The 26,752-nt window shown below is 40.8% G+C and overlaps 1 long non-coding RNA gene across 2 annotated transcripts; it reads left to right on the top strand.

The window, feature by feature from the left end:
- The first annotated feature begins 96 nt into the window (after positions 1-96).
- Positions 97-26,534, top strand: LOC137307084 (uncharacterized). 2 transcript variants are annotated; one of them, XR_010959024.1, is made up of 4 exons: positions 97-278; positions 972-1,057; positions 22,631-22,721; positions 26,264-26,534. It is a non-coding gene; the product is annotated as an uncharacterized lncRNA (long non-coding RNA). The 2 variants fall into 2 exon arrangements; XR_010959023.1 differs by lacking the exon at positions 97-278 and adding an exon at positions 310-596.
- The last annotated feature ends 218 nt before the right edge of the window (positions 26,535-26,752 follow it).

Here is a 26,752-nt window from a genome sequence, read left to right as displayed (position 1 = left end):
TTGGGAAAAAAAAGAGATATCTGCGCATGCGTGATTCAGCCCCGCCCCCAGCGCTGCTTGCTGGTGAGCAGAAGAGCGCATGCGCGCTCCCCTCCCCCAGCTCGGCCTGTGGGCGACATTCCCTCAGTGAGCGGAAGAAGATGGTTAAAAACAGCCGGGAATGGAGAGATCACGGCCCCCGGGGGAAGGGAGCAAAGAGCAGCCTCGTTACAGCAGCTCATCGCTTCGGGACCGTGTCCGCAGATGGGCTCAGAGATCGGCATTGAGTCCGGGGGAAGGTCAGGGGGAGTCCGGGGGCTGTTTGTAAGAGGCGGAGTGGATCAGGAACTGGTCCCGGAACATGGAGTGAGAGGGGGAAGGGAGAGGGCATTCTCGGGCTGTGTGTGTCCAGGGTGTGTCCGGGGTGTGGGAGACAGAATGGGAAGATCCTGATATTTAAAACCATTGCTGCTTTCTCTCCCCAAACCAGTGGGGAATGTTCCTGGTTTAGTTCCAGTCTCACCCTGTTTATTGTTATTGGACAGTGAACAGTGGAAACAGAGCCGGACAGTCAGGATGTGGGGAGTGAAACAAAGAGCATCAATTGCAGGCACCAGGTGAGAAGTGTGAAGGACACATTTTAAACAGTGGCTGTTTGGTTTCAGTTGAACGGTTAGTCCCATGGGAGAGGGGATTAGAAACCTGACCGGTACAAAGGCCCCTCCCCATCGGGTAGTCCCATTCATGGATCAGTGCAGGGGTTGGGTTGTGTCTGGATGTCACTAAATTGTTTTAAAATCGCCCAACACACCTGCTGAACAGAAGCTGAGTGCTGCAGTACTGCAGTGGAGTCAGACACTGACACTCTTTGTATCACTGGTTTTCATTTGTGGATGTTCAAAATAATTATTAACAGAGATATTAAACTGATCACTTTTGTATTTTCTACCTCACCTGTTCTTGAGTTGCAATAAATATGTCTCTTTCTACAGGCAAACCCTTGAAGGATCTGGAATGAATGTGAAGTTTCCTGCACCCGAGGCAAAGGAACAGTGCAGCCAGCTCCTTCTCACACACAGTAGGTATATTATCATTCACAGAGCACAGAGATACAGACAGGTCATCAGTTCCACAGTTTCAGAGAGCAGAAGCAGTCAGTCCCACACTGATCCCAGGTTCCAGAGACACATTTTCAATCCAACAGTCACACAGAGCAGGTGAGGCAGACGCTGTTTCCATTTCCCCCGAACTCAGTCCTGCTGACAGGAAGATACAAAAATCCCAGTCCAAAGTCACGCTTTCAGGTCGTCCATTTCACAAAAGGGCAACATTAGCCATGGATTAAATACCAGATACCCCGAGATTCAAATTGAAAACAATCCCAGAACTCTGACAAAACACGTGAGTATCCATCCGAAGAGCGTATCATGAGATACAAATTGCAAGTCTAAAACTCATGTACAGTATCAGATTGAGAAATGCTGTGACAGTGTAACCTGAGAAACAGATTCGATACCAGTTTATAACATACTCATGGTGTGAGATTTAAATATACAGCATCAATTCTATTAGCACAGACTGAAAAACACATTACATATGAGTCCAAAAATCTTATCAAATAAAATTTAAAGATGCAGTATCAATTCGTTTAGTGCAGCCTGATCTACACATTAAATACCAATTCAAAAATGTCACCATATCAGTATGAAAGATAAATTATTATTCACAATGTTAGTCACAGAGATACAGATTTACGAGGAGTACAAAAAGCACACAAATTATCTGATTAAAACCTCCAGCATCAAATCCTAAAGTTTATCCATATTTACTAATTAAATAATGAGCAAAACTATTTCAATATTAAGGTATTAAAGCGACAATATTGAACGCGATAATGTAATCTGAGAGAAAAGTTAAACAAGATACAGAATGAATCTCACACACAGATACAGTACGGAGACACACAGACACAGAATGAATCCCACACTCACATACATTCCAGAGACTGACAGATACAGAATGAATCCCACACTCACACAAAGCACCAGAGACTGACAGATACAGATTGAATCCAACACTCACATACAGCACCAGAGACTGATAGATACAGAATGAATCCCACACTCACACATAGTATCAGAGACTGAGAGATACAGAATGAATCCCACACTCACACATAGTATCAGAGACTGACAGATACAGAATGAATCCCACACTCACATACATTATCAGAGACTGACAGACACAGAATGAATCCCACTCTCACACACAGTATCAGAGACTGACAGATACAGAATGAATCCTACACTCACAGACAGGATCAGAGACTGACAGATACTAAATGAATCCCAAACTCACACACAGTACCAGAGACTGACAGATACAGAATGAATCCCACACTCACCCACAGTATCAGAGACTGAAAGATACAAAATGAATCCGACAGTCACACACAGTATCAGAGACTGACAGATATAGAATGAATCCCACACTCACAAACAGTATCAGAGACTGACAGATATAGAATGAATCCCAAACTCACATATTGTACCAGAGGCTCACAGATACAGAATGAATCCCACACTCACAAACAGTATCAGAGACTGACAGATATAGAATAAATCCCACATTCATACATAGTTCCAGAGACTGACAGATACAGAATGAATCCCACACTCACACACAGTATCAGAGACTGACAGATACAGAATGAATCCCACACTCACACACAGTACCAGACACTGACAGATACAGAATGAATCCCACACTCACACACAGGACCAGAGACTGACAGATGCAGAATGAATCCCACACTCACATACAGTACCAGACACTGACAGATACAGAATGAATCCCATCCAAACATGGAGTAGGAGAAACTGCATATCTGGAAATAATTCAACACCAACACACAGTACGAGAGAATGTATAAACAGAATGAATCCCACAGTCAAATAGAGTACCAGGGAGTGACAGATGCAGCATGAATCCCACACTCGCACGCAGTACCAGAGACTGAGAGATACAAAGTGAATCTCATAGCCACCTGCATTAGTGCAGGCTGAGTTACAAATTGCATACCAGAGCAAAAATCTCACAGTTGCTGATTGAAAGTTACCATCTCAATTCCATCAATGCAGGCTTAGTTACACATTCGGTACCAGTCCAAAAATCTCACAGAGTCAGATTGAAAGATACATTATCATTTCCATTAGCGCAGACTGATCTGCATATTAGTTACATTGGTAAATACACATAGAGTATTATACTGAAATAAACAGTCTCAATCCCATTGGTACAGACTGAGCTATACATTACATACTCGCCCAAATACCTCATAAATGTTCAGACTGGAAGATACAACTTCAATTCTATTAGCTCACCCTCAGCTGTATATTACACACCAGACTGAAAATCCCACAAAATATTAGACTGAAAGATACAGAATCGATTCCAAGAGAGCAGACTGAGCCACACATTATATAGCAGTCCAAAAATCTCATACAGAATCAGAATGAAAGATTCAGTATCACTTCCATTATTGAAGACTGAGCTACATATCACATACCAGTCCAAACATCTCACACAGTGTCAGACTCAGATAGAGAATTAATCCAATTATTGCAGACTGAACGACACATTACAGACCAGTCCAGTCATTTCACTGTGAACATTTTGAAAGGTACATTATCATTCACAATAGAGTTCAGAGATTAAGATGTAATACGACTCCAAAACTCACACACAGAGTTTGATTAAAGAAAATCGAAAAGTAAACCCTGTTTACAAATTAAATACTCGAAAAAAACAGTATATATTTTAAAGTATGAAAGATACAGTTTCAAATAAGATACTGCAAACTGAAATAAGAATATGGAATGAATTCAGACTTGCACATTGTCCCAGAGACTGAATTACAGCATGAATCCCACACTGAGATAAAGAAGCAGAGAATGGCAGACACAGAATGAATCCCACACTCACAGATAGCACCAGAGACTGACAGATACAGAATAAATCCATTGCTGATATATCGTACCTCTGAGACTGACAAATGCAGAATATACCCCATGCTCACAGTCAGTACCAGAGACTGACAGATATGGAATGAATCCGACACGCACACACAGTAAAAGGAACAGAATGAATCTCATTCACGCACAGTACCAGGGTCTGACAGATACAGAATGAATCTCACACTCACACACAGTACCAGAGACTGACAGATACAGAATGAATCTCACACTCACATACAGTATCAGAGACTGACAGGTACAGAATGAATCAGACACTCACATACTGTATCAGAGACTGACAGATACAGAATGAATCCCACACTCACACATAGTACCAGAGACTGACAGGCACAGAATGAATCCCACACTCACATACAGTATCAGAGACTGACAGATACAGAATGAATCCCACACTCACACACAGTACCAGAGACCGACAGATACAGATTGAATCCTACACTCACATACAGTATCAGAGACTGACAGATACAGAATGAATCCCACAATCACACACAGTACCAGAGACCGACAGATACAGATTGAATCCTACACTCACGTACAGTATCAGAGACTGACAGATACAGAATGAATCCCACACTCACACACAGCACCAGAGACTGAAAGATACAGAATGAATCCCACACTCACACACATTACCAGAGACTGACAGATACAGAATGAATCCCACACTCACACATAGTACCAGAGACTGACAGATACCGAATGAATCCCACACTCACATACAGTATCAGAGACTGACAGATACAGAATGAATCCCACACTCACACACAGGACCAGAGGCTGACAGATACAGAATGAATCCCACACTCACACAAAGTACCAGAGACTGATGGATACAGAATGAATCCCGAACTCACATATTGTCCCAGAGGCTGACAGATACAGAATGGATCCCACAATCACACACAGTACCAGAGACTGACAGATACAGAATGAATCCCACACTCACATACAGTATCAGAGACTGACAGATACACAATGAATCCCACACTCACACACATTACCAGAGACTGACAGATAAAGAATGAATCCCACACTCACACATTGTACCAGAGGCTGACAGATACAGAATGAATCCCACACTCACACACAGTATCAGAGACTGACAGATACACAATGAATCCCACACTCACACATTGTACCAGAGACTGACAGATACAGAATGAATCCCACACTCACACACATTACCAGAGACTGACAGATATAGAATGAATCCCACACTCACATCGAATCTCAGAGACTGACAGATACAGAATGAATCCCACACTCACATACAGTATCAGAGACTGTCAGATACAGAATGAATCCCACACTCACACACAGTACCAGAGACCGACAGATACAGATTGAATCCTACACTCACATACAGTATCAGAGACTGACAGATACAGAATGAATCCCACACTCACACATAGTACCAGAGACTGACAGATACAGAATGAATCCCACACTCACATACAGTATCAGAGACTGACAGATACAGAATGAATCCCACACTCACACACAGTACCAGAGGCTGACAGATACAGAATGAATCCCACACTCACACACATTACCAGAGACTGACAGATACAGAATGAATCCCACACTCACACAAAGTACCAGAGACTGATGGATACAGAATGAATCCCGAACTCACATATTGTCCCAGAGGCTGACAGATACAGAACGACTCCTACACTCACAGACAGTATCAGAGACTGACAGATGCAGAATGAATCCCAAACACACATATTCTATCAGAGGCTGACAGATACAGAATGAATCCCACAATCACACACAGTACCAGAGACCGACAGATACAGATTGAATCCTGCACTCACATACAGTATCAGAGACTGACAGATACAGAATGAATCCCACACTCACACACAGGACCAGAGACTGAAAGATACAGAACGAATCCCACACTCACACACAGTACCAGAGACTGACAGATACAGAATGAATCCCAAACACACATATTGTACCAGAGACTGACAGATACAGAATGAAGCCAACACTCACACACAGTACCAGCGACTGACAGACACAGAATGAATCCCACACTCACACACAGTACCAGAGACTGACAGATACAGAATGAATCACAAACTCACATATTGTACCAGAGACTGACAGATACAGAATGAATCCCACTCTCACACACAGTATCAGAGACTGACAGATACAGATGGAATCCCACTCTCACACACAGTATCAGAGACTGACAGATACAGAATGAATCCCACAATCACACACAGTATCAGAGACTGACTGATAGAGAATGAATTCCACACTCAAACACAGCACCAGAGACAGACAGATACAGAATGAATCCCACACTCACACACAGTATCAGTGACTGACAGATACAGAATGAATCCCACACTCACATACATTATCAGAGACTGACAGATACAGAATGAATCCCACACTCACACAATGCACCAGAGACTGTCAGATGCAGAATGAATCCCACACTCACACACAGTACCAGAGACTGACAGATACAGAATGAATCCCACACTCACACACAGTACCAGCGACTGACAGATACAGAATGAATCCCACACTCACACACAGTACCAGAGACTGACAGATACAGAATGAATCCCACACTCACACACAGTATCAAAGACTGACAGATACAGAATGAATCCCACTCTCACAGACAGTATCAGAGACTGACAGATACAGAATGAATCCCACACTCAGACACAGTATCTGAGACTGACAGATATAGAATGAATCCCACACTCACACACAGTATCAGAGACTGACAGATACAGAATGAATCCCACACTCACACACAGTATCAAAGACTGACAGATACAGAATGAATCCCACACTCACACACAGTATCAAAGACTGACAGATGCAGAATGAATCCCACTCTCACAGACAGTATCAGAGACTGACAGATACAGAATGAATCCCACACTCAGACACAGTATCTGAGACTGACAGATATAGAATGAATCCCACACTCACACACAGTATCAGAGACTGACAGATACAGAATGAATCCCACACTCACAGACAGTATGAGAGACTGACAGATACAGAATGAATCCCACACTCAGACCCAGTATCTGAGACTGACAGATATAGAATGAATCCCACACTCACACACAGTACCAGAGGCTGACAGATACAGAACGAATCCTAAACTCACACACAGTACCAGAGACTGACAGATACAGAATGAATCCCACACTCACACATAGTGTCAGAGACTGACAGATACAGAATGAAATGCACACTCACACAAAGCACCAGAGACTGAATGACACAGAATGAATCCCACACTCACACACAGTACCAGAGACTGACAGATACAGATTGAATCCTAAACTCACATACAGTATCAGAGACTGATAGATACAGAATGAATCCCACAATCACACACAGTACCAGAGACCGACAGATACAGATTGAATCCTGCACTCACATACAGTATCAGAGACTGACAGATACAGAATGAATCCCACACTCACACACAGTACCAGAGACTGACAGACACAGAATGAATCCCACACTCACACACATTACCAGAGACTGACAGATATAGAATGAATCCCACACTCACACATGGTACCAGAGGCTGACAGATACAGAATGAATCCCACACTCACACATGGTACCAGAGACTGACAGACACATAATGAATCCCACATTCACACACATTACCAGAGACTGACAGATATAGAATGAAACCCACACTCACACATGGTACCAGAGACTGACAGACACAGAATGAATCCCACACTCACACACAGTACCAGAGACTGACAGATCCAGAATGAAATGCACACTCACACAAAGCACCAGAGACTGAATGATACAGAATGAATCCCACACTCACACACAGTACCAGAGACTGACAGATACAGAATGAATCCCACACTCACACACAGTATCAAAGACTGACAGATACAGAATGAATCCCACACTCACACACAGTATCAAAGACTGACAGATACAGAATGAATCCCACACTCACACAAAGCATCAGAGACTGAATGATACAGAATGAATCCCACACTCACACACAGTACCAGAGACCGACAGAAACAGATTGAATCCTGCACTCACATACAGTATCAGAGACTGACAGATACAGAATGAATCCCACACTCACACACAGTACCAGAGACTGACAGAGACAGAATGAATCCCACACTCACACACATTACCAGAGACTGACAGATATAGAATGAATCCCACACTCACACATGGTACCAGAGACTGACAGATACAGAATGAATCCCACACTCACACACAGTATCAAAGACTGACAGATACAGAATGAATCCCACACTCACACACAGTACCAGAGACTGACAGATACAGAATGAATCCCACACTCACACACAGTATCAAAGACTGACAGATACTGAATGAATCCCAAACTCACACACAGTATCAGAGACTGACAGATACAGAATGAATCCCACACTCACAGACAGTATCAGAGACTGACAGATACAGAATGAATCCCACACTCACACACAGTACCAGAGACTGACAGATGCAGAATGAATCCCAAACACACATATTGTACTAGAGGCTGACAGATACAGAATGAATCCCACACTCACACACAGTACCAGAGACTGAAAGATACAGAACGAATCCCACACTCACACACAGTACCAGAGACTGACAGATACAGAATGAATCCCAAACACACATATTGTACCAGAGACTGACAGATACAGAATGAAACCAACACTCACACACAGTACCAGCGACTGACAGATATAGAATGAATCCCACACTCACACACAGTACCAGAGACTGACAGATGCAGAATGAATCCCACACTCACACACAGTATCAGAGACTGACAGATATAGAATGAATCCCACACTCACACACAGTACCAGAGACTGACAGATGCAGAATGAATCCCAAACACACATATTGTACCAGAGGCTGACAGATACAGAATGAATCCCACACTCACACACAGTACCAGAGACTGACAGATACAGAATGAATCCCACACTCACACAAAGCACCAGAGACTGACAGATACAGAATGAATCCCACACTCAGACACAGTATCAGAGACTGACAGATATAGAATGAATCCCACACTCACACACAGTACCAGAGACTGACAGATGCAGAATGAATCCCAAACACACACATTCTACCAGAGGCTGACAGATACAGAATGAATCCCACACTCACATACAGTATCAGAGACTGACAGATACAGAATGACTCCCAAACTCACACACAGTGTCAGAGACTGAGAGATACAGAATGAATCCCACACTCATACACAGTATCAGAGACTGACAGATACAGAATGAATCCCACACTCACACACAGTACCAGAGACTGACAGATACAGAATGAATCCCACAATCACACACAGTATCAGAGACTGACAGATAGAGAATGAATCCCACACTCAAACACAGCACCAGAGACTGACAGATACAGAATGAATCCCACACTCACATACATTATCAGAGACTGACAGATACAGAATGAATCGCACACTCACACAATGCACCAGAGTCTGACAGATGCAGAATGAATCCCACACTCACACACAGTACCAGAGACTGACAGATACAGAATGAATCCCACACTCACATACAGTACCAGCGACTGACAGATACAGAATGAATCCCACACTCACACAATGCACCAGAGTCTGACAGATGCAGAATGAATCCCACACTCACACACAGTACCAGAGACTGACAGATGCAGAATGAATCCCACACTCACATACAGTACCAGCGACTGACAGATACAGAATGAATCCCACACTCACACACAGTACCAGAGACTGACAGATGCAGAATGAATCCCAAACACACATATTCTACCAGAGGCTGACAGATACAGAATCAATCCCACACTCACACACAGCACCAGAGACTGACAGATACAGAATGAATCCCACACTCACACATCGTGTCAGAGACTGACAGATACAGAATGAAATGCACACTCACACAAAGCACCAGAGACTGAATGATACAGAATGACTCCCAAACTCACACACAGTACCAGAGACTGACAGATACAGAATGAATCCCACACTCACACAAAGCACCAGAGACTGACAGATACAGAATGAATCCCTAACTCACATATTGTACCAGAGGCTGACAGATACAGAATGAATCCCACACTCACACACAGTACCAGACACTGACAGTAACAGAATGAATCCCACACTCACACACAGTATCAGAGACTGAGAGATACAGAATGAATCCCACACTCACATACATTATCACAGACTGACAGATACAGAATGAATTCCACACTCACACACAGTGTCAGAGACTGAGAGATACAGAATGAATCCCACACTCACATACAGTATCAGAGACTGACAGATACAGAATGAATCCCACACTCACACACAGTATCAGAGACTGACAGATACAGAATGAATCCCACACTCACACACAGTACCAGAGACTGACAGATACAGAATGAAATGCACACTCACACAAAGCACCAGAGACTGAATGATACAGAATGAATCCCACACTCACACACAGTACCAGAGACTGACAGATACAGAATGAATCCCACACTCACACACAGTATCAAAGACTGAAAGATACAGAATGAATCCCACACTCACACACAGCATCAGAGACTGACAGATATAGAATGAATCCCACACTCACACACAGTATCAGAGACTGACAGATATAGAATGAATCCCACACTCACACACAGTACCAGAGACTGACAGATGCAGAATAAATCCCACACTCACACACAGTATCAGAGACTGACAGATATAGAATGAATCCCACACTCACAGTACCAGAGACTGACAGATGCAGAATGAATCCCAAACACACATATTGTACCAGAGGCTGACAGATACAGAATGAATCCCACACTCACACACAGTACCAGAGACTGAAAGATACAGAACGAATCCCACACTCACACACAGTACCAGAGACTGACAGATACAGAATGAAATGCACACTCACACAAAGCACCAGAGACTGAATGATACAGAATAAATCCCACACTCACACACAGTACCAGAGACTGACAGATACAGAATGAATCCCACACTCACACAAAGCACCAGAGACTGACAGATGCAGAATGAATCCCAAACTCACATATTGTACCAGAGGCTGACAGATACAGAATGAATCCCACACTCACACACAGTACCAGACACTGACAGTAACAGAATGATTCCCACAGTCACATACAGTACCAGAGACTGACAGATGCAGAATGAATCCCACACTCACACAGAGTACCAGACACTGACAGATAGAGAATGAATCCCACACTCACACACAGTATCAGAGACTGACAGATACAGAATGAATCCCACTCTCACACACAGTATCAGAGACTGACAGATACAGAATGAATCCCACACTCACACACAGTGTCAGACACTGAGAGATACAGAATGAATCCCACACTCACACACAGTATCAGAGACTGAGAGATACAGAATGAATCCCACACTCACATACATTATCACAGACTGACAGATACAGAATGAATCCCACACTCACATACAGTATCAGAGTCTGACAGATACAGAATGAATCCCACATTCATGCACAGTATCAGAGAATGACAGATACAGAATGAATCCCATCCAAACATGGAGTATGAGAAACTGCATATATGGAAATAATTCAACACCCACACACAGTCCGAGAGAATGTATAAACAGAATGAATCCCACAGTCAAATAGAGTACCAGGGAGTGACAGATGCAGCATGAATCCCACACTCACACGCAGTACCAGAGACTGAGAGATACAAAGTGAATCTCATAGCCACCAACATTAGTGCAGGCTGAGTTACAAATTACATACCAGAGCAAAAATCTCACAGTTGCTGATTGAAAGTTACCATCTCAATTCCATCAATGCAGGCTTCGTTACACATTCGGTACCAGTCCAAAAATCTCAGAGTCAGATTGAAAGATACATTATAATTTCCATTAGCGCAGACTGATCTGCATATTAGTTATATTGGTAAATACTCATAGAGTATTATACTGAAATAAACAGTCTCAATCCCATTGGTACAGACTGAGCTATACATTACATACTCACCCAAATACCTCATAAATGTTCAGACTGGAAGATACAACTTCAATTCTATTAGCTCACCCTCAGCTGTATATTACACACCAGACTGAAAATCCCATAAAATATTAGACTGAAAGATACAGAATCGATTCCAAGAGAGCAGACTGAGCCACACATTATACAGCAGTCCAACAATCTCATACCGTCTCAGACTTAAAGATACAAAATCAAATCCATTAACACAGACTGAGCTGTATGTTGCTCACCAATCCAAAAATCTCATACAGTATCAGAATGAAAGATTCAGTATCACTTCCATTATTGAAGACTGAGCTGCACATCACATTCCAGTCCAAAAATCTATTACAGTATCAGACTGATAGATACAGTATCAATTCCTTTAGTGCAGGATAAGCTACATATCACATACCAGTCCAAACATCTCACACAGTGTCAGACTCAGATAGAGAATTAATCCAATTATTGCAGACTGAACGACACATTACAGACCAGTCCAGTCATTTCACTGTGAACATTTTGAAAGGTACATTATCATTCACAATTGAGTTCAGAGATTAAGATGTAATACGACTCCAAAACTCACACACATAGTTTGATTAAAGAAAATCGAAAAGTAATCCCTATTTACAAATTAAATACTTGAAAATGAACAGTATATATTTTATAGTATTAAAGATACAGTTTCAAATAAGATACTGCAAACTGAAATGAGAATATGGAATGAATTCAGACTTGCATATTGTCTCAGAGACTGAATTACAGCATGAATCCCACACTGAGATAAAGTAGCAGAGAATGGCAGACACAGAATGAATCCCACACTCACATGCAGCACCAGAGACTGACAGATACAGAATAAATCCATTGCTTATGTATCGTACCTCTGAGACTGACAAATGCAGAATATACCCCATGCTCACAGTCAGTACCAGAGACTGACAGATATGGAATGAATCCCACACTCACACACAGCACCAGAGACTGACAGATACAGAATGAATCCCACACTCACGCACAGTACCAGAGACTGACAGATACAGAATGAATCCCACACTCACGCACAGTACCAGAGACTGACAGATACAGAATGAATCCCACACTCACACACAGTATCAGAGACTGACAGATACAGAATGAATCCCACACTCACACCCAGTATCAGAGACTGACAGATACAGAATGAATCCCACACTCACACACAGTACCAGAGACTGACAGATACAGAATGAATCCCACACTCACGCACAGTACCAGAGACTGACAGATACAGAATGAATCCCACACTCACACACAGTACCAGAGACTGACAGATACAGAATGAATCCCACACTCACGCACAGTACCAGAGACTGACAGATACAGAATGAATCCCACACTCACACACAGTATCAGAGACTGACAGATACAGAATGAATCCCACACTCTCATACAGTATCAGAGACTGACAGATACAGAATGAATCCCACACTCACATACAGTATCAGAGACTGACAGATACAGAATGAATCCCACATTCATACACAGTACCTGAGAATGACAGATACAGAATGAATCCCATCCAAACATGGAGTATGAGAAACTGCATATATGGAAATAATTCAACACCCACACACAGTACAAGAGAATGTGTAAACAGAATGAATCCCACAGTCAAATAGAGTACCAGGGAGTGACAGATGCAGCATGAATCCCACACTCACACGCAGTACCAGAGACTGAGAGATACAAAGTGAATCTCATAGCCACCAACATTAGTGCAGGCTGAGTTACAAATTACATACCAGAGCAAAAATCTCACAGTTGCTGATTGAAAGTTACCATCTCAATTCCATCAATGCAGACTTCGTTACACATTCGGTACCAGTCCAAAAATCTCAGAGTCAGATTGAAAGATACATTATAATTTCCATTAGCGCAGACTGATCTGCATATTAGTTATATTGGTAAATACACATAGAGTATTATACTGAAATAAACAGTCTCAATCCCATTGGTACAGACTGAGCTATACATTACATACTCGCCGAAATACCTCATAAATGTTCAGACTGGAAGATACAACTTCAATTCTATTAGCTCACCCTCAGCTGTATATTACACACCAGACTGAAAATCCCATAATATATTAGACTGAAAGATACAGAATCGATTCCAAGAGAGCAGACTGAGCCACACATTATACAGCAGTCCAACAATCTCATACCGTCTCAGACTTAAAGATACAAAATCAAATCCATTAACACAGACTGAGCTGTATGTTGCTCACCAATCCAAAACTCTCATACAGTATCAGAATGAAAGATTCAGTATCACTTCCATTATTGAAGACTGAGCTACACATCACATTCCAGTCCAAAAATCTATTACAGTATCAGACTGATAGATACAGTATCAATTCCTTTAGTGCAGGATAAGCTACATATCACATACCAGTCCAAACATCTCACACAGTGTCAGACTCAGATAGAGAATTAATCCAATTATTGCAGACTGAACGAAACATTACAGACCAGTCCAGTCATTTCACTGTGAACATTTTGAAAGGTACATTATCATTCACAATTGAGTTCAGAGATTAAGATGTAATACTACTCCAAAACTCACACACATAGTTTGATTAAAGAAAATCGAAAAGTAATCCCTATTTACAAATTAAATACTCGAAAAAGAACAGTATATATTTTATAGTATTAAAGATACAGTTTCAAATAAGATACTGCAAACTGAAATGAGAATATGGAATGAATTCAGACTTGCATATTGTCTCAGAGACTGAATTACAGCATGAATCCCACACTGAGATAAAGTAGCAGAGAATGGCAGACACAGAATGAATCCCACACTCACACACAGTATCTGAGACTGACAGATACAGAATGAATCCCACACTCACGCACAGTACCAGAGACTGACAGATACAGAATGAATCCATTGCTTATATATCTTACCTCTGAGACTGACAAATGCAGAATATACCCCATGCTCACAGTCAGTACCAGAGACTGACAGATATGGAATGAATCCCACACTCACACACAGCACCAGAGACTGACAGATACAGAATGAATCCCACACTCACGCACAGTACCAGAGACTGACAGATACAGAATGAATCCCACACTCACACACAGTATCAGAGACTGACAGATACAGAATGAATCCCACACTCACACACAGTACCAGAGACTGACAGATACAGAATGAATCCCACACTCATGCACAGTACCAGAGACTGACAGATACAGAATGAATCCCACACTCACACACAGTATCAGAGACTGACAGATACAGAATGAATCCCACACTCACACACAGTACCAGAGACTGACAGATACAGAATGAATCCAAAACTCACAAACAATATCAGAGACTGACAGATACTGAATGAATCCCACACTCACACACAGTATCAGAGACTGACAGATACAGAATGAATCCAAAACTCACAAACAATATCAGAGACTGACAGATACTGAATGAATCCCACACTCACACACAGTATCAGAGACTGACAGATACAGAATGAATCCCACACTCACGCACATTACCAGAGACTGACAGATACAGAATGAATCCCACACTCACGCACAGTACCAGAGACTGACAGATACAGAATGAATCCCACACTCACACACAGTATCAGAGACTGACAGATACAGAATGAATCCCACACTCACACCCAGTATCAGAGACTGACAGATACAGAATGAATCCCACACACACACACAGTACCAGAGACTGACAGATACAGAATGAATCCCACACTCACACACAGTATCAGAGACTGACAGATACAGAATGAATCCCACACTCACATACAGTATCAGAGACTGACAGATACAGAATGAATCCCACACTCACATACAGTATCAGAGACTGACAGATACAGAATGAATCCCACATTCATACACAGTACCTGAGAATGACAGATACAGAATGAATCCCATCCAAACATGGAGTATGAGAAACTGCATATATGGAAATAATTCAACACCCACACACAGTAAAAGAGAATGTGTAAACAGAATGAATCCCACAGTCAAATAGAGTACCAGGGAGTGACAGATGCAGCATGAATCCCACACTCACACGCAGTACCAGAGACTGAGAGATACAAAGTGAATCTCATAGCCACCAACATTAGTGCAGGCTGAGTTACAAATTACATACCAGAGCAAAAATCTCACAGTTGCTGATTGAAAGTTACCATCTCAATTCCATCAATGCAGACTTCGTTACACATTCGGTACCAGTCCAAAAATCTCAGAGTCAGATTGAAAGATACATTATAATTTCCATTAGCGCAGACTGATCTGCATATTAGTTATATTGGTAAATACACATAGAGTATTATACTGAAATAAACAGTCTCAATCCCATTGGTACAGACTGAGCTATACATTACATACTCGCCGAAATACCTCATAAATGTTCAGACTGGAAGATACAACTTCAATTCTATTAGCTCACCCTCAGCTGTATATTACACACCAGACTGAAAATCCCATAAAATATTAGACTGAAAGATACAGAATCGATTCCAAGAGAGCAGACTGAGCCACACATTATACAGCATTCCAACAATCTCATACCGTCTCAGACTTAAAGATACAAAATCAAATCCATTAACACAGACTGAGCTGTATGTTGCTCACCAATCCAAAACTCTCATACAGTATCAGAATGAAAGATTCAGTATCACTTCCATTATTGAAGACTGAGCTGCACATCACATTCCAGTCCAAAAATCTATTACAGTATCAGACTGATAGATACAGTATCAATTCCTTTAGTGCAGGATAAGCTACATATCACATACCAGTCCAAACATCTCACACAGTGTCAGACTCAGATAGAGAATTAATCCAATTATTGCAGACTGAACGACACATTACAGACCAGTCCAGTCATTTCACTGTGAACATTTTGAAAGGTACATTATCATTCACAATAGAATTCAGAGATTAAGATGTAATACGACTCCAAAACTCACACACATAGTTTGATTAAAGAAAATCGAAAAGTAATCCCTATTTACAAATTAAATACTTGAAAATGAACAGTATATATTTTATAGTATTAAAGATACAGTTTCAAATAAGATACTGCAAACTGAAATGAGAATATGGAATGAATTCAGACTTGCATATTGTCTCAGAGACTGAATTACAGCATGAATCCCACACTGAGATAAAGTAGCAGAGAATGGCAGACACAGAATGAATCCCACACTCACATGCAGCACCAGAGACTGACAGATACAGAATAAATCCATTGCTTATGTATCGTACCTCTGAGACTGACAAATGCAGAATATACCCCATGCTCACAGTCAGTACCAGAGACTGACAGATATGGAATGAATCCCACACTCACACACAGCACCAGAGACTGACAGATACAGAATGAATCCCACACTCACGCACAGTACCAGAGACTGACAGATACAGAATGAATCCCACACTCACGCACAGTACCAGAGACTGACAGATACAGAATGAATCCCACACTCACACACAGTATCAGAGACTGACAGATATAGAATGAATCCCACACTCACACCCAGTATCAGAGACTGACAGATACAGAATGAATCCCACACTCACACACAGTACCAGAGACTGACAGATACAGAATGAATCCCACACTCACGCACAGTACCAGAGACTGACAGATACAGAATGAATCCCACACTCACACACAGTATCAGAGACTGACAGATACAGAATGAATCCCACACTCACACACAGTACCAGAGACTGACAGATACAGAATGAATCCCACACTCACGCACAGTACCAGAGACTGACAGATACAGAATGAATCCCACACTCACATACAGTATCAGAGACTGACAGATACAGAATGAATCCCACACTCACATACAGTATCAGAGACTGACAGATACAGAATGAATCCCACATTCATACACAGTACCTGAGAATGACAGATACAGAATGAATCCCATCCAAACATGGAGTATGAGAAACTGCATATATGGAAATAATTCAACACCCACACACAGTACAAGAGAATGTGTAAACAGAATGAATCCCACAGTCAAATAGAGTACCAGGGAGTGACAGATGCAGCATGAATCCCACACTCACACGCAGTACCAGAGACTGAGAGATACAAAGTGAATCTCATAGCCACCAACATTAGTGCAGGCTGAGTTACAAATTACATACCAGAGCAAAAATCTCACAGTTGCTGATTGAAAGTTACCATCTCAATTCCATCAATGCAGACTTCGTTACACATTCGGTACCAGTCCAAAAATCTCAGAGTCAGATTGAAAGATACATTATAATTTCCATTAGCGCAGACTGATCTGCATATTAGTTATATTGGTAAATACACATAGAGTATTATACTGAAATAAACAGTCTCAATCCCATTGGTACAGACTGAGCTATACATTACATACTCGCCGAAATACCTCATAAATGTTCAGACTGGAAGATACAACTTCAATTCTATTAGCTCACCCTCAGCTGTATATTACACACCAGACTGAAAATCCCATAATATATTAGACTGAAAGATACAGAATCGATTCCAAGAGAGCAGACTGAGCCACACATTATACAGCAGTCCAACAATCTCATACCGTCTCAGACTTAAAGATACAAAATCAAATCCATTAACACAGACTGAGCTGTATGTTGCTCACCAATCCAAAACTCTCATACAGTATCAGAATGAAAGATTCAGTATCACTTCCATTATTGAAGACTGAGCTACACATCACATTCCAGTCCAAAAATCTATTACAGTATCAGACTGATAGATACAGTATCAATTCCTTTAGTGCAGGATAAGCTACATATCACATACCAGTCCAAACATCTCACACAGTGTCAGACTCAGATAGAGAATTAATCCAATTATTGCAGACTGAACGAAACATTACAGACCAGTCCAGTCATTTCACTGTGAACATTTTGAAAGGTACATTATCATTCACAATTGAGTTCAGAGATTAAGATGTAATACTACTCCAAAACTCACACACATAGTTTGATTAAAGAAAATCGAAAAGTAATCCCTATTTACAAATTAAATACTCGAAAAAGAACAGTATATATTTTATAGTATTAAAGATACAGTTTCAAATAAGATACTGCAAACTGAAATGAGAATATGGAATGAATTCAGACTTGCATATTGTCTCAGAGACTGAATTACAGCATGAATCCCACACTGAGATAAAGTAGCAGAGAATGGCAGACACAGAATGAATCCCACACTCACACACAGTATCTGAGACTGACAGATACAGAATGAATCCCACACTCACGCACAGTACCAGAGACTGACAGATACAGAATGAATCCATTGCTTATATATCTTACCTCTGAGACTGACAAATGCAGAATATACCCCATGCTCACAGTCAGTACCAGAGACTGACAGATATGGAATGAATCCCACACTCACACACAGCACCAGAGACTGACAGATACAGAATGAATCCCACACTCACGCACAGTACCAGAGACTGACAGATACAGAATGAATCCCACACTCACACACAGTATCAGAGACTGACAGATACAGAATGAATCCCACACTCACACACAGTACCAGAGACTGACAGATACAGAATGAATCCCACACTCATGCACAGTACCAGAGACTGACAGATACAGGATGAATCCCACACTCACACACAGTATCAGAGACTGACAGATACAGAATGAATCCCACACTCACACACAGTACCAGAGACTGACAGATACAGAATGAATCCAAAACTCACAAACAATATCAGAGACTGACAGATACTGAATGAATCCCACACTCACACACAGTATCAGAGACTGACAGATACAGAATGAATCCAAAACTCACAAACAATATCAGAGACTGACAGATACTGAATGAATCCCACACTCACACACAGTATCAGAGACTGACAGATACAGAATGAATCCCACACTCACGCACATTACCAGAGACTGACAGATACAGAATGAATCCCACACTCACGCACAGTACCAGAGACTGACAGATACAGAATGAATCCCACACTCACACACAGTATCAGAGACTGACAGATACTGAATGAATACCACACTCACACAGAGTCTCAGAGACTGATAGATAGAGAATGAATCCCACACTCACGCACAGTACCAGGGACTGACAGATGCAGAATGAATCCCACACTCACATACAGTACCAGGAACAGAATAAATCTCTCACTCACAAACAGTACCAGAGACTGAAAGATACAGAATGAATCTCACAGTCACATGACTTCAAACTGAGCTTCACATTCCATCCCAGTCCCAAAATCTCATTGGGTCAGATTGAAAGATACAGTATCAATTCAATTGGTGCACCTGGCTACATATTCAATGTATTGGTAAATACTCGTGGTATGCTGAAATAAACAGTGTCAATACCATTGGTACAGACTGAGCTATATATTACACACGAGTCCAAACATCAAATAAATGATCAGACTGAAAGATATACTCGAAATTCTAGTAGCACCGTCTGAGTTAAACATTATATAACAGTCCAACAATCTCATACAATATTGGACTGAAAGATAGATTGCCAATTCCATCAGTGCAGACTGAGCCACACATTACACAACAGTCCAAGAATCTCATTGGCCTATCAGACTCAAAGATACAATATCAATTCTATTCGCACAGAATGAATAATATGTTACTCACCAGTCCAAAAATCTCATGCAGTGTTAGACTCAGATACAGAATTAATCCCATTATTGCAGACTGAAGTACACATTACATACCAGTCCATAATTTCAACGTGAACAGATTGAAAGGTACATTATCATTCACAATAGAGTTCAGAGATTAAATGTAATACTACTCCAAAACTCACACACATTGTTTGATTAAAGAAAATCGAAAAGTGTATCCATATTAACAAATTAAATACTCGACAAAGAACTGTATATACTTTGAAGTTGTAAAGATATAGTTTCAAATACGATATTCTAAACTGAAATTAGAATCGAGAATGAATCCAGAATTGCACATTGTCTCAGAGACTGAATTACAGAATGAATCCCTCACTGAGATGAAGTAGCAGAGAATGGCAGATACAGAATGTATCCCCCACACACACAGACAGTACCAGAGACTGACAGACATAGAATTATGCCCACACTCACATAAAGCACCAGAGACTGACAGATGGAGAACGAATCCATCACTTATATATGGTAGCTAAGACTGACAGATGCAGAATATACCCCATGCTCACACTCAGTCCCAGAGACTGACAGATACAGAAAGAATCCCAAACTCACACACAGTACCAGAGACAGACAGATACACAATAAACCCCACTCTCACATCCAGTACCAGAGACTGGCATCTACTGGACGTAAGCGAGAACTGTAAAAGAGCGGAACAAATTCACATTATCTGTCGTGGTTGGAGAAGCCGGACAATGTGCAATGTGAGGAAAGTTTCTGTCTGTAACTTTTACTCTCGTATTTTTGCACTTTTTGATCCTGAAAAATGAAGACAATTTATTCATAATAACGTTTTTATTTCACTCATTCAATAGTTGTGAATTTGCCACATTATATTTCACTGTACATTGCGCAGTATTTCTCTCTGATTTCTCAGGACACGGTTTACATTGTTCCTCTACCCCATTTAGGCTCTTAATTTCCAAGCAGTATGTGGCCTCCTTATTCCCTCTTGCGAAATGCAGCACCGCAAAGCTTTCGATATTGCAATTCAATGGCCAATTACACAGCCGTTCAGCAATTACCTCCTAAATCAATTACAAGAATTTAACACAGCATTACAACTAATGTTTGGTCCAACAAAATGTGCTTGCAGCTCGTCTCCGTTCCCAGTTTTTCTAAATCCCACTCGTGCAATATAATGTGAAGAATTAGTTTCTGTTCTGTCCCTCTCTCATCTGCAAACTTCACTGTCCCGGGGTTTGGGGACATCTACTGGCCGGAAGCAGAACTGCAACAGTTCGGAACAAATTGCTGAAACCGGACAATGTGCAGTGTGAGCGTGTTTGTGATTGGTGGCAGGTACTAAATCTGATTTTTTAAACCTGCCCATTAACCTTTAGTGTTTGTTATTGAACAGTAAACAGAGCCGGATAGTGAGGATATGGGGAGTTATACAAAGAGCATCTATGGCAGGCATCAGGTGAGATGTTTGAAGGACACATTTTAAACAGCGTCTGTTTTGTTTCAGTTGAATGGTTCGTCCCAAGGGAGTGGGAAACAGAAATCTGATATGTTCAAAGGTCCCCGCCCCATCGGGTAGTCCCATTCATGGATCAGTGCAGGGGTTGGGTTGTGTCTGGATGTCACTAAATTGTTGTAAAACAGCCCAACACACCTGGTGTGCAGAAGCTGAGAGCTGCAGTACTGCAGTGGAGTCAGACACTGACACTGTTTGTATCACTGGTTTTCATTTGTGGTTATTACAATGATTATTAACAGAGAGATTCAATTGATCACTTTTGTATTTTCTACTTCACCTGTTCTTGAGTTACAAGAGATACTTTTTCTTCCTACAGTCAAATCCTTGAAGGACCCAGAATCAGTGTGATGTTTACTCCACCCGAGGCACAAGGAGCAGTCAGTGCAGCCAGCTCCTTCTCACACACAGTAAGTACATTATCACTCACAGAGCACAGAGACACAGACAGGTCATCAGTCCCACAATCTCAGACAGCGGAAATAGTCAGTCCCACACTGACCCCAATCCAACAGTGAAACAGAGCAGGAGAGACAGACGTAATTTCCATTTCACAACGACTCAGTACCGCTGACCGGCAGATCAATAATTCCCAGTCCAAAATCACACCCAGTATCAGATTGAAAGGCACTGTGTCAATCTCACATTAGTTCAGCCTCAGCTACAAATTAAATACCAGATAGAACTGACACATGGTACTGATTGATAGGTACAGAATGAATCACAATAGTGTACTCCAAGATTCAAATTAAATACCAGCCCACAACTCTCACACATTATGAGTTTAAAGATGCAATATTCATGCCACTATTGTGCACGGAGATACAAATTTGATACCAATTCAGATGTTACCCATATTTGACTCACAGAAATGTCCAAAAAACTCATAGTGTCAGAATGAAATGTAGAGTTTCAATTCCTTTACTGCAGACTGAGGTACACATAAGATACCAGTCCAAAAATCTCATACAGTATAAAACTGAAAGACACAGTATCAACCCCATTAGTGCAGACTGAGCAACACATCACATACCAGTCCAAAAATCTCAGTGTCAGGTTGAAAGATACAGTATCAATTCCATTAGTGCAGACTGAGCAACACATCACATACCAGTCCAAAAATCACAGTGCCAGATTGACAGATACAGTATCAATTCCATTAGTGCAGATTGAGCTACACATTATAGACCAGTCCAAAATTCGCATAAAGTATCGTACTGGAAGATACAGTATCAATCCCATTAGTGCAGACTGAGGTACACATTATTTACCTGTCCAAACATCACATTGTGTCAAACTAAAAGGCACAGTATCAATTCCTTCACTGCAGACAGAGGTTCACATGAGATACCTGTCCAAAAATCGGTTCCAGTATCATTCTGAAAGATATAGTATCGATGTGATTAGTACAGACTGACCGATATGTTACATACCAGTATAGAAATCTCACACAGTATCAGACTGGAAGATACAGTATCAATCCCATTAGTGCAGACTGAGGTATACATTAGATACCAGTCCAAAAGTCACATTCAGTGACAAATAGAAATATACAGAATCAATTCCATTAGTGTAGACTGAACTACACCTTACAAACCAGTCTAAATATATTACACAGTATCAGACTGAAAGGTACAGTATGAATTCCATTAGTGCAGACTGAGCTACACATTATATATTGTCCAAAAATCTGATACATTATCACACTGAAACATACAGTATGAATCCTATTAATGTAGACTAAGCTACACATTACAAACGAGTCCAAAAATATCTTAGTGTCTGACTGAAAGTTGGAATGTCAATTCCATTCGTACAGACTGAACCACACATTACACACCAGTCCAAAAATCTCAGACAGTGTCAGACTGAAAGAAAGAGTGTCAATTCCATTCGCACAGACTGAGCTACACCTTACATACCAGTCCAAATATCTCATACCGTGTCAGACTGAAAGATACAATATCAATTCCATTAGTGTTGACTGAGCTACACCATAAATACCAGTCCAATAATTTCACAGTAAAAGATTGAAGTGAAAATTATCTTCATAGAGATTAAGATATAATACGACAACAAAACTCACACACGTTGTTTGATTAAAACAAAATCCAAAATTTTATCCATATTTACAAATTAATGCTACACAAAAGATTTGCATACATTAGTGAATTAAAGATACAGTTTCAAGCACCATACTGTAGCCTGAAATAAGAATACAGAACGAATCCAGACTTGCACTTTGCCCAGAGACTGAGTTACAGAATGGATCCCACACCGAGATAAAATACCAGAGACTGACAGATACAGAATGAATCCCACACTCACACACATTCCCAGAGATTGACAGATACAGAATGAATCCCACACTCACAGACTGAACTGGAGACTGACGGATACAGAATGAATATCACGCTCACACACAGTACCAGAAACTGACAGACAGAGAATTACTCTCACACTCACATACAATCTGACATCTACTGGCCATAAGTGAGAACTGTAACAGAGTGGAACAAATTCATATTATCTGTCTTTGTTACAGATTCAGGACAATGTGCAACGTGAGGAAATAGTTTCTCTCTGTAACTTCTACTCTCGTATTTTTTCATGTTTTGTCAGTGAAAAATTAGGCAATTGATTCATAATAAAGTTTTTGTTTTGCTCATTCGAAAGTTGCCCCATTATATTTCACTCGACATTGCACAATATTTCTGTCTGATTTCTCAGGACACGATTTATATTAATTCAAATAAACCGAACTGAAACACAAATAAAAACTGAGCGCAAATCTGGAAGGTTCAACGGCGACCGTCAAAAGTGAAAGGGACAAAATACAGAAAAAATTAAAACCGAAAATGCTGGAAAGACTCAGCAGGTCCGGCAGCATCTGTGGAGAAGGGAAGCTCGGGTTAACGGTTCAGGACTATGACCCTTCAATAGGTCAGAAAGGTTAATCCGACATAATTTAAAGAAGGAACGGGAATTAGCAGAGGGAAAACCTTCCGAAAATCAATTAATTTCACTGAATTCAAGCAATTTTGTCCCGTATCCACCGTACAGATCAGGGCAAATAATAATACAAAGGAACAGAGTTAAATTTAACTTTATGGGGGAAATAAATGAATTTTAGAAGTATTTTTTATATAAATTAAACCCGTTTGTGTTTTGGAAACACTGTCCCTCTGAACATCATCAAATTCGGTTCCAGTCTTGGTGTTTCTGAATTCAGCGTGCTGGGATTCAAACCTGTTGGCATTAACTGCTTGGAAGGCAGCTATACTCACCATTACAGCGCCTTATTTCACTATGAGGGAGAAGTCGAGTGTTTCTGTTGAGTTTCCGACTGAATTGCACGCTTTGGGTTTCTGGCACTTTAATCATAGACAATAAATAGTTCCCAAACATCAGCCCCTGAACAGACACAACAAGCTGGTGGAATTTCTCATTCATAGATATTAAATAAGAGGATGGCAAAAGCGAATAGGAAGAGGTTCGGAAGAAGTCACCAAAACAATTAGGGAAGCAAACAGGAACCAGGAAATCAAATTATCAAGGAATATAAAAAGAAATAGTAAATTATTCCACTGACACAAAAATATCAAAAGGAAAATCAGAATATCTTGAGTGCCACCAAGTGATGCACAAGATAAACTCACAGGTAACGTCAGCGAAATGGCAGAATTGTTGAATTGTTACTTTGCCTCAGTATTTACCCGGGAGATTAACAGGGTGAATGTATTGGAGGAAGAGGTCAATAAAGATATCAAGGTATTTATGTTCGAAAGTGTGGTTAAACTCCTGGTCCAGATAGATTGCATCTGTGCATATTAAATGAAGCAAGGGAAGAGATAGCAGAGGCACTGTTACATGCATCGGAAAAAATCATCAAAAAAGGAATACTGCCAGAGGACTGGATGACAGCTAATGTGATTCTTATATTTCAAAACAGGATGTAGAACAATTCCAGGGAACATAAGACCAGTTAACTAAAGGTCGGTGGTAGGATTGATCATGGAATCCTTTACTCAATGAAGCAACAGAAAAACATCCAGAAACCGAAAATATAATAAAGAATACTCAGCACAGATTTCAGAAAAGGAAAGTTTAACAGTTTGGCCAAAGGTTTGACAGTTTAAATTACAGTTCAACACAACTTATCTGCTTGACAATTTTATTCCTCTGGAAATAAACCTCTGTGTTTGCTTTTTATGGCCTTATCATCCTGAGTTGCTCTTTTTAATGATTTATCAATCTGTACCCCGAAATCCCTTTGCTCTTCCACCCCATTTATACTCTTATTTTCGGAGCAGTATGTGGCCTCCTTATTTCTCCTCGCAAAATGCACCACCTCACATTTTTTATATGGAAATTCAATGGCCATTTTGACCGCCTTTCAGCAAGCTTATTAAAGTCTTCTTGTATTTTGTTGCATTCTTCC

This window comes from Heptranchias perlo, chromosome X, assembly GCF_035084215.1.
Source record: "Heptranchias perlo isolate sHepPer1 chromosome X, sHepPer1.hap1, whole genome shotgun sequence".
Classification (NCBI taxonomy): domain Eukaryota; kingdom Metazoa; phylum Chordata; class Chondrichthyes; order Hexanchiformes; family Hexanchidae; genus Heptranchias; species Heptranchias perlo.
This window is presented reverse-complemented; position numbering and strand designations above follow the sequence as displayed.